This window comes from Procambarus clarkii, chromosome 65 (assembly GCF_040958095.1).
Source record: "Procambarus clarkii isolate CNS0578487 chromosome 65, FALCON_Pclarkii_2.0, whole genome shotgun sequence".
Classification (NCBI taxonomy): domain Eukaryota; kingdom Metazoa; phylum Arthropoda; class Malacostraca; order Decapoda; family Cambaridae; genus Procambarus; species Procambarus clarkii.
The window spans coordinates 24,523,762-24,535,215 of NC_091214.1; positions in this window are offsets into that span (position 1 = coordinate 24,523,762).

Below are 11,454 nucleotides of genomic sequence, written 5' to 3' on the forward strand. Positions count from 1 at the left end.
GACGTGTCGCACAAGCCGTAGAACTCGCCTCAACAGGCGGAGCAGCAGACAGGCAATCAGGCACCTCGGGCACAATACCCACTCCGCCCTCAGACCCGTCCGAAGGCAACAGGGGCGGAATATCCTCCGCGAGAAAAATATGCACCCTATCAGTTGCTCCACGTCGCACGCTGCAGACAAATGACCCTCATGATCACACCTATAACAGGTGTGATCACGATACAGGTGTGCCTGTATCGGTTGCTCCCTAATACATGCAGCAGAGCGTGTAACCCAACACGAACACCGACGACAATACACTACACTCCAGCGACATTGTCAGGGTGCGGGAGCCGTCAAGCATTCCAGCACAGTGCACGGCAAGGACCTTGTTCCTACGAACATTTAACAGTCTCAAACCGCTCAAAACAGGAGGTCTTGAATCGTTTTGCACCATTATTACTATCGACTTGATAATGGTTCAGGACAGACCGAAACGTCATCGTCTCTTCAATTTCTTGTGTGTGGTTTGGTCAACATTTTTTAGCCACGTTACTGTGACACATCATCTGCATCAATGATTTGCCAAATGTTTCTAACATTCTTAAACCTATACTATTTCCTGACGATACTACCTTCGTCTATTCTGACCCCAACTCTCATACACTAAATAATATTGTAAATGCAGCATTCACTCGATTTAACGACCTACATGGGGGGGCTTGCATGTATTCGAATCGTTAAATCCGATGGTTTTAAAATGTCGGAAACTGTTTAGTCATATTTGGGATAGCTAGAGGATGGATGGTGGGAGGCAGGCAAGTGGGCTGGCTGGATTAATTGATAACTAGCAGGCAGGCAGGAGTGGAGGTAGGCAGATGGATTGGCTGGCTAGTGCGCGCGGGCAAGGTGGGTGGACGGATTGGTGGATGGGTGGGTGGGCGGAATATGACAGACTGGTTGCGGTCACCCCACACCGCCCCCCACCTCCCCCATCCCCCATAAAGGACCCTCCCAACAATCACCCCCCCCATCCCCACCCCTCCAGCTGCGTCTAGACGGTCGTTACGGGATTAATGGAGGGGTAGAAATAGCCTAAGCTACTCGATCCCTTTGAGATGTGTTTTATTGTCTCGATAAACGTACTTGAACGTGGTTAATACGGTACGGAGACATCTTTATATATTTCTGTATTTATGTACGTACAAGGATGTACAATGGGTTTGTGAGTACATTATGTTAGTGTTCTGTAAACATTATCAGACTCGTGTTTACAAACTAAGATCGGTTGCTACCACAACGTGGATGCCTAACTGCCTCTGCCTGTTTAATGCCTGCTTGACTGGGACGTGTGCTGTTTAATGCCTGCTTGATTGAGACGTGTGACTGTTTAATGCCTGTCTGACTGGGGCGTGTGACTGTTTAATGTCTGCCTGACTGGGACTTGACCATGGGTGCATCTGACTGCTTGCGACTGTGACGAGCTCTGCCTGCATGCTGCATAACAGGACCAGTGAAATCTGTGAAGGGAAAGTGTAACCGCTGGTCTAGCGAGGGCAAGGTTGCCATAACAAACATAATAGAGGTCTCTATAGGCCTCCAGTGTAGGATTCTGTCAACTCGGTACCGTATTCCGGATTTAACAGCCATTGACTCTGTAAATAAGGCGCCAGTTAACGCTCTGAAAATCGGGTAATGAATTAAAACAAAGTCTACTCATGGATGTCGACCAACAAACTCACGCTGAATATATAAAATACTACATTTTATTTGGTAGTAAATCTTAAAATCACATTCAACTTCAGATAGACAATGTTAACATTAGTAGTAAAAATGAGGGTACGTTCCTTGGCCTATAGATGGACAGGAGACTCTGCTTCAGCACCCACATATAACACATATCAAAACAGAGTCTAAAAAACGGTCAGTATTCTCTCTAAAATCAGATATTATGTTCCCCACCACATGTTCTCCTCTCATTATACTACGCGCTAATCTATCCCTATCTTACATACGGTATTTGTGCATGGGGTTCAACCACTGTAAATTATCTCAAACTTATCATCACTCTGAGAAAATCTGCTATCAGAACTATAACAAACTCTGTCTTCAAACACACAGAGCCCCCTGTGGCTAAGTCCCTTAACATGCTAAACATACCCCACACATTCTCATGTGCTATCTACATGTACAAAACTTTGTTCCTAAATGCTAATCATAACCTGAAACTTTTCCTTGATAGGTGTAATAAAGTTAAAGAACCCATGAGCACCACACCAGAAATAAATATATCTTTGATATCCCCAGAGTCAAACTAAATCTGTACAAACACTCCATGCAAATAAAAGGGTCCCAATCTTTGTAACTCCCTGATGAATTAAAAATTGCCCAACCCATGCCCTGTTCAAAAGTAAAACCAAAAAGTACCTAATTTCATCCTCATAGATTCCTACCTTGTGCTTCAAACTCACACTGTATCTTGTACTACCCACTTCCCCAATATTAGTACTTAAGACATACATCCTTACCTGTGTAATCACCTGTCAACTTATATTGTAGTTATTTGTTGATATAAAACCTTATTACAATGTACCTTTTCATCTAACCTGATATGTTAGATTAAGGACCTGCCCGAAACGCTATGCGTTCTAGTGGCTTTGCATGAATTTATAAATAACACTCTTGTGTAATCTCGCCAACCCCTTGTACCTTCTTGCAAATAAATTATTATTTGTTATTATGAACTTCGATATAAGCCTAACGTTTGTTTATTTATTTATTTATTTATTTATTTATTTATTTATTTATTTATTTATTTATTTATTTATATATATACAAGAATTCTTGCATTCTTGTACAGTCACAAGCAGGCATAGCGCTTCGGGCAGGTCCTTAATCCTAATTTTCACACATACACAGTCCCAGGAAGCAGCCCGTATAGCAGCTGTCTAACTCTCGGGTACCTATTTACTGCTAGGTGAACAGGGGCATCAAGGTGAAAGGAACTCTGCCCATTTGTTTCCGCCGGGAATCGAACCCAGACCCTTAGGACTACGAACACAGAGCGCTGTCCAATCAGCCGTCAGGATCCCTTGGATATATGAATACACTCTGGCATCCTGTCCCCCGACACAATGAATTATTATTTTTGGATGTTTGGGTGTAACTGAAACACCATAGGTGTATATAATAATATAGGTGTACTCGCCTAGTTGTGCTTGCGGGGGTTGAACTCTGGCTCTTTGGTCCCACAAGATTTTAAGGGTTGACAGATGTTGATCTTCTTATCTGAGGAGCTGTTCACTCGAGACAGTTAAGCAAATCCCAGCTGAGTCTGGGTACAAGTGACAGGATGAACAACCCAGCGGGTTTTCTTCCTATTGGGGAGTGTTGTACATGCTGCTATGGCGGTGTGTCCACTCACATGTTGTTGTTAAAGATTCGCTACCTGGAACAAAGTTCCAAGTAGCACGGGCTATGGTGAGCCCGTAGTGCGTTGTCCACTCACAGGATGAGTGACGCTGCCCAATAAACTCGCCCCTCGGGGCATTAATTTAACATTTAAATGGGACGACACCGCTCCATTCACAGTTGTATCCATGAGGTTTAACATGGGAGACTTAATCAGCTCCCACATTCTCTCAAAGAACATCGTCGACACATATTTTCCGACCACAATCAACATCGGGAGTAAGTTACCCCTTCAAGACATTCGTTTTCTGTATTCAATGTAGTAAAAGAGAAAGTAAAATAGGTAGACTATAATAATTGTTAAAAATGGCGTGAGGTAGATTACATAAGATTGGCATTTTTACATTTTGTATTTGTGATTCAATTGAGTTTACACAACACTCAGACGGGAATGCAGCAGTACCACGGAAAACCAGAGTTTACCGGAATTAATGATAAGCGCAGCGGGGGATTAAAATGTTGAGTGGGTTGGCACCACAGAGATTATAGCGTGCAAATACCAGTTACCAAATATATTAGCGGGCAAATATGTGATACCACATATTATTTGGCGGTAATATGGGGCACTACACATATATTGCCACAGAATATGGCTTGCCACACATATATTACCACAGAATATGGCCTGCCACACATATTACCACAGAATATGGCTTGCCACACAATTACCACAGAATATGGCCTGCCACACAATTACCACAGAATATGGCTTGCCACACACAATTACCACAGAATATGGCTTGCCACACACATTACCACAGAATATGAACTTCGACACATATATTACAACAGAATATGGATTGTCATACATATATTACCACAGAATATGGGTTGCCACACATATATATTACCACAGAATATGGGTTGCCACACATATATATTACCACAGAATATGGGTTGCCACACATATATATTACCACAGAATATGGGTTGCCACACATATATATTACCACAGAATATGGGTTGCCACACATATATATTACCACAGAATATGGGTTGCCACACATATATATTACCACAGAATATGGGTTGCCACACATATATATTACCACAGAATATGGGTTGCCACACATATATATTACCACAGAATATGGGTTGCCACACATATATATTACCACAGAATATGGGTTGCCACACATATATATTACCACAGAATATGGGTTGCCACACATATATATTACCACAGAATATGGCTTGCCACAGATAATAGGTTAATAATGGGTGCCTGACTGCTGAATGGACAGCGCTCAGGGTGCTTAGTCCAAAGGGTCCGGGTACGATCCCTGGCGGAGGCTGAAACATTAAATGGACAGAGTTCCTTTCACCCTGATGCCCTTATTCACCTAGTAGTAAATAGGTACCATGGGAGTTAAACAGCTGCAGCAGGCTGCTTCCTGGGGGATGTGTGTGTGTGAAAATTAGGATTAAGGACTTGCCAGAAACGCAATGCGTGCTAGTGGCTGTGCAAGATTGTAAGAACTCTTGTATATATTAAAAAATAAAGAAATGTGAGGGACGAGGACGAGGGGGACACAATGTGAGGGACGAGGACGAGGGGGGACACAATGTGAGGGACGAGGACGAGGGGGGACACAATGTGAGGGACGAGGACGAGGGGGGACACAATGTGAGGGACCAGGACGAGGGGGGACACAATGTGAGGGACCAGGACGAGGGGGGACACAATGTGAGGGACCAGGATGAGGGGGGACACAATGTGAGGGACCAGGACGAGGGGGGACACAATGTGAGGGACGAGGACGAGGGGGGACACAATGTGAGGGACCAGGACGAGGGGGGACACAATGTGAGGGACCAGGACGAGGGGACACACAAGGGGAGGGACCAGGACGAGGGGACACAATGTGAGGGACGAGGACGAGGGGGGACACAATGTGAGGGACGAGGACGAGGGGACACACAAGGGGAGGGACCAGGACGAGGGGACACACAAGGGGAGGGACGAGGACGAGGGGACACACAAGGGGAGGGACCAGGACGAGGGGACACACAATGTGAGGGACCAGGACGAGGGGACACACAAGATGAGGGCCCGGTAACTCTATACTCCTCGCCCCCTGGCCGGTGAGGGGTAGGATATATTCTCCTCTATTGTGGCGGCGGTCAGCTGCGATCTACTGACTCAAGGTGAGTCTACTCGCCTAGATGTTACTCGCCTAGATGTTACTCTCCTAGATGTACTCTCCTAGATGTACTCTCCTAGATGTACTCTCCTAGATGTACTCTCCTAGATGTACTCTCCTAGATGTACTCTCCTAGATGTACTCTCCTAGATGTACTCTCCTAGATGTACTCTCCTAGATGTACTCTCCTAGATGTACTCTCCTAGATGTACTCTCCTAGATGTACTCTCCTAGATGTACTCTCCTAGATGTACTCTCCTAGATGTACTCGCCTAGATGTACTCGCCTAGATGTACTCGCCTAGATGTACTCGCCTAGATGTACTCTCCTAGATGGTCTTACAGGGTCGCGCACAGTCTCATAACCCCACGAAATTTACAACTGTTGGGAGTTTGATGCAGTTGTCAGGTGGACAAAGTTTAAAGTGCAAAATCTAAATGCGAAAAGAAATTGGGAGTCAAGCTTAGTGGGATCTTAAGTTGTAAATGTCAGAGACTCACAACCATGGGACCCGGGTTCAGTCCCCGGCCGATAATAAGATACACGTATGCTTTCATCTGACGTAGGTTCACCTAGTGGGTCACAGGGGCTCAGATACTTGGCCATTGTTGTGGGTTGCATGCTGGCAAGATCAATAGGGAAGATCACCTAGGTCTTAGATCACCTAGATCAATAGGGAAGATCTCCTAGGTCTCCTAGGTCAATAGGGAAGATCACCTAGGTCTTAGGCCTATCGGGACCACGTTCACCAAGGGATAGGCTTCCTGTCCCTGACAATATAAGTTGTACGGAGTTATACTGAATTTTGTAACTAGCTCATTAAGATTGTAACGTGCTTAGCTAAATGAATTGTGGGGTTCAGTCCCTGAGCCCATTATGTGCCTCTGTAACCCTTTCCCACTACCGCCCACAAGATGGGTATGGGGTGCATAATAAATGAACTAAACTAACTAACTTTTGCAATAAGACATCTAATGTTAGTCTTCAGCTTCTGGACCCATGTTAGGTTCCAGTTAGAATAGGCAGTTTAGTTTTGGTCTCCGGACCAAGTTGACTGAAACGTGAACAGAGAATTGAAAGAGGATTCACTACGTGTCATTCATGAACTGTTCGCCTCTGTTCACTCAGCAATGACTGGGTACCTAATTGTTAGCCCGCCAAACACACACCGAAACTACGACGTTGGTACAACGTTCAAACAAGTTTTAACACCTCCTAACCAGTTATAGCAACCAATATAGCAAGTTGTAACAGCGTTCTAATACGTCATTAACACGTTAAGCCAGGATGTAACAACTTTATTACAAGTTGTAACGAGCGGAAAATAGGGACAGTTTCGGTTTGTTTCCAGGGAGGCGACTGGCGGATGGTGTTCTAGGGAATACTTGTGTGTAAATGCTTAGCTAAATGAATTGTGGGGTTCAGTCCCTGAGCCCATTATGTGCCTCTAATTCTTTCCACTACCGCCCACAAGATAGGTATGGGGTGCATAATAAATGAACTAAACTAAACTAGTGTGTAAGACTAGTGTGTGTAAGTTCCCATGAGCTATGGGAAGGGGAAGATCTCTGCCTGCTAACAGAAGTCTTGATTGGTGAAGATTTAAGCCGTCCAAGAGATGGCATGGGCATGAATAGCCCGTAAAAAAGTCAGAAATCATCTGTTCCCATACCAACCTGTTGATTCCGTCAGTTGATTGACAGTTGAGAGACTCAACAAGTGTCAAAGCTCAATCCCCGCAAGCACAACTAGGTGAATGCCTTATCTTGAGATTATCTTGAGATGATTTCGGGGCTTTTTAGTGTCCCCGCGGCCCGGTCCTCGACCAGGCCTCCACCCCCAGGAAGCAGCCCGTGACAGCTGACTACCTATTTTCCCAGGTACCTATTTTACTGCTAAGTAACAGGGGCATAGGGTGAAAGAAACTCTGCCCATTGTTTCTCGCCGGCGCCTGGGATTGAACCCAGGACCACAGGATCACAAGTCCAGGGTGCTGTCCGCTCGGCCGACCGGCTGCCTGTGTAAAAAAAATGAAAGAAAAATTGCCAAGTTAATCCCAGTGCAAGAAGCAGGCGTCCCTAAAAGTAAGGACTGTAATAAGGAAAGCCTGAAGGAGGAATGACTGGGATGTCGAGTTCTCACAAGCGAATGGTCCCGGGTTCGAGTCCCTCACAGACGAGACGTTTGGGTACGTCTCCTTACACCTGATGGCCAATACTGACCTCGGTAAACCTACATATTTGTGCCCGAGGATGGAAAATGGGAAATCACCAAAACAGGGTGGTTAGTACCCATTGAATTAGGTGATCGACGATATATAAGCAGTCTGTCCTCCTAAGGTTTCCACGGGCTCGCCATAGCCCGTGCTACTTGCCCCGCTCCTGTGCCAGGTAACTCCACTACGGGCTCACCATAGCCCGTGCTACTTGGAACTTGTTCAGAGTAGCTGAATCTATAACAACAACAACAACCTAAGGTTTCCCAACGTCAAGAAAACGGTCAATATAAAGTGCCTTTATCGTAACTTACCAGAGGACCCAAAACAGAAAACGGGACAGTACGTCACTTTCGCCAGCCGCGTCCATTTTCTAGTACAAAAATTCAGGGTCATGTGTAACGCATACGAACGAAAAGCGACGTTCATTGTAAGAGGACAGGTTGTGTATAAGAGCTCATGCTGGAGTATTGAAGGGAGATCCCGAGTGAGCTTGCACAACCCGACATTATCCCTGGTCACGTGCACCCGTGCCACAGACACGGACCACTGGCAGAACCCGAGCCTCTGTGGCGTGGTGCTGCGGTCTCTCGCGCGCTTACACACGCACACACGCACAGTACACTAAAGGGTCATGTGAGGCTTATAATTCGCGCCTCCACAGATCTCCAGTATCAGCTCTTGATACTGGTAATGGCTCAAAAGGGCCACCACTTACGGGCTATTCATGCCCGTGCCACCTCTTGGGTGGCTTAATCTTTACCTTTACCGGCTTATAATAATGACAGTGACTGGTAGCAACTCCAAAGCCCCGCCTTTCGAGCCTTTGAAATTTCAGATAACTGAATGTGTTGGTGCGGGGTGACCGCTGTACAACTTTACACTGTGGATTGAAATTGAAATAAGTTTAAGGTAAAATACACACAAAGGAATGAGGTAGCTCAAGCTATTCTCACCCCGTTCAGTACATCGTGTTAATACATACATAGACACACATCACAAACAATAAACGTATTACCGAACATTGTGAGAACACTGTGGATGGTGGAGCTTAGCGAGGTCATGTCACTCATGAGTGTCGGGTTTGTGCTCGACAAATCCTGTTGAACTGCAAGAACCCGAGCAGAGATCTGCTGATGGGAATCTCGTTACAGTATTGTTATTGGTTGATTCATTGTTTACCAGTTTGTGTAAATGCGTCACAGCCAGATGGTCACCTGCCCGTCCTTATAAGGTTTGCCAACGTCAAGAAAACAATCAATTTAAAGTGTCCCTATCCTAACCCACCAGAGGACCCAAAATGGAAAACGGAACAGTACGTCACTTTCGCCAGCCGCTTCCATTTTTTTTAGTACGACAGCTTTTCACTTTAGGTAATTCATACGTGCGAAATGCGACGTTCTTTGTATCAGGTCAGGTTGGGTTGTGCGTACTAGACCACAAACTGGCTCCACTCTCACCCACCAGTTCCCTAACAGAAACCTGACTGGCGTACAAATCCACTTTTTTTTTTTATTGGCCCCTCCGCCGCCCGGGTTTACGACCGGAAGGTTTGACGTCATTGAGAACGTAGATTTGACTGACAGTAGTGATAGTGTTAATGCTGCACTCTGATAACGTGTGTCAGTGATAAGAATAATCTGCACTGCATTGTTGAACCTGATTGATTATTTTCCTCAATCTACCTAAAAGATCCATGCTGGCTTCACTGTATGTAACCATATATAAGATCTTTATAAGAGATCACCAGGGTGGAGGAGCAGAGGCCAACCTTAGGCAAGAAGTCTTGTGCCTCTTTATGCTATCCTCATCCCTGAGAGGAGGCTGGTAATAGACACAATGATTTATTCCGTTCGTTTGTGACTGGGTGTGGCCCTCAGTCACTCCGGAAGTTGGACACGGTTGATAACACGTCCATCATCAAGAATGTACTCACCTAATTGTGCTTGCGGGGGTTGAGCTTTGGCTCTTTGGTCCCGCCTCTCAACTGTCAATCAACTGGTGTACAGGTTCCTGAGCCTACTGGGCTCTATCATATCTACATTTGAAACTGTGTATGGAGTCAGCCTCCACCACATCACTCCCTAGTGCATTCCATTTACTAACTACTCTGACACTGAAAAAGTTCTTTCTAATGTCTCTGTGGCTCATTTGGGTACTCAGCTTCCACCTGTGTCCCCTTGTTCGCGTCCCTCCAATGTGAGGCGCGCCTACAGATGTCCGCGCTCATGAAGTGTAAGTAATTACACAGAGGATCATTCAAGGAGTAAATAGAAAAGTTTGAAGTTACTATAATTATGCAGGCGATGAGTCACAGTAACGTGGCTAAAGTAAGTTGAACTTACTTTAATCGACTTGAGAATGGTCCAGGACGGACCGAAACGTCGTCGTCCCCTTCACCTTCTAGTGTGTGGCCTGGTCTACTATAATTATTTTCACTGCTACTTAAACGAATGAAGAGCGACTTTACTCAAGTGTTAAGAAAAGCTTATTGGTTAGGAGCTCCACCGAAGAAAGCACAGGCTCAACTGGGGTCATTTGATGTTCTTCATGAACATGACTAGACAGCAGTCAGCTTAACAAGGTTCGAATCCCATAAAACACGTGTAGTCTCTAATGCAATCACAACAACTGATAGGACACACGTGTTAAATTTACAGCACTAGAAGTCTGTGGAAAATCAGTGTCCATACAAACATATATATTGTATTGACTCTTGTACCTTGGCACCGCTGAGACAATATCATATGAAAATGGCATACACATAACATCAGTGTCTAAATCTAACTCCCGAAGGAGTATTGTGTAATGAAAACTCGCATCTCCATTCCCTAGGCCTAGGGAAAATCTGGGGATTTTTTTTAACTAGTCGTCTGCTCCCTAGGGACGTTGTTTACAACCTATAGTCTTGAGACTCCTCTACCGGGAGCCAGACCAATCCAAGCACACAAGCTGTTACTCTAACGTACACAAGTACATACAAGTGAAAAGCATACCCACAGTCTGTGTTTTATACTTGTATGTACTTGTGCTACACTATAAAGTACATGCTGCTTGCGTGTACTTTATACAGGGCCATGTGGTAAGGGAGGTACAACAATCAGCAGAGATGTTAGTGACTGCAAACATGTCATACACTTGGTAGAGTAGAGAGGTGAAGGCAGCAGCTGCGATGTGGTCGACTTTAGCAAGATATGAGCAGGGTTGGTCACAGCAATATTGGCTATGTACAGCCAATGTACAGGTCGTTCACTGTACCACTCTTATTCTTCCATGGTCGAGGGAATCGACGGCTCCTCTTAAAGGTCTTTGTACATATGATAGAAGAGAGGTACAGCCGTAGCTCCCAGTACCTCTCAATACCAATACCAAGCTTCTACAGCTTCCAACACCTCAGCTAACTTCTTGTTATCGCAAGAGTTAACTTGGGAGAAGATGATATAAAAAAAAATGTAATTATGAGGAGATAGAGCTAAGCCAGTATGACTATACAGCACCTTGAAGGGAAGGAAGAGCACGCAAGGTTCACTTTTAGCTCCGTCACTGCCCGGGGAACTTGAGACATCTTTCTCACTTAACACTCGTCAAAATAAGTTGCTTCTCAAGCACATGGATCAAGCTAAAGTGTTTGTTTTTCTTCTGGGA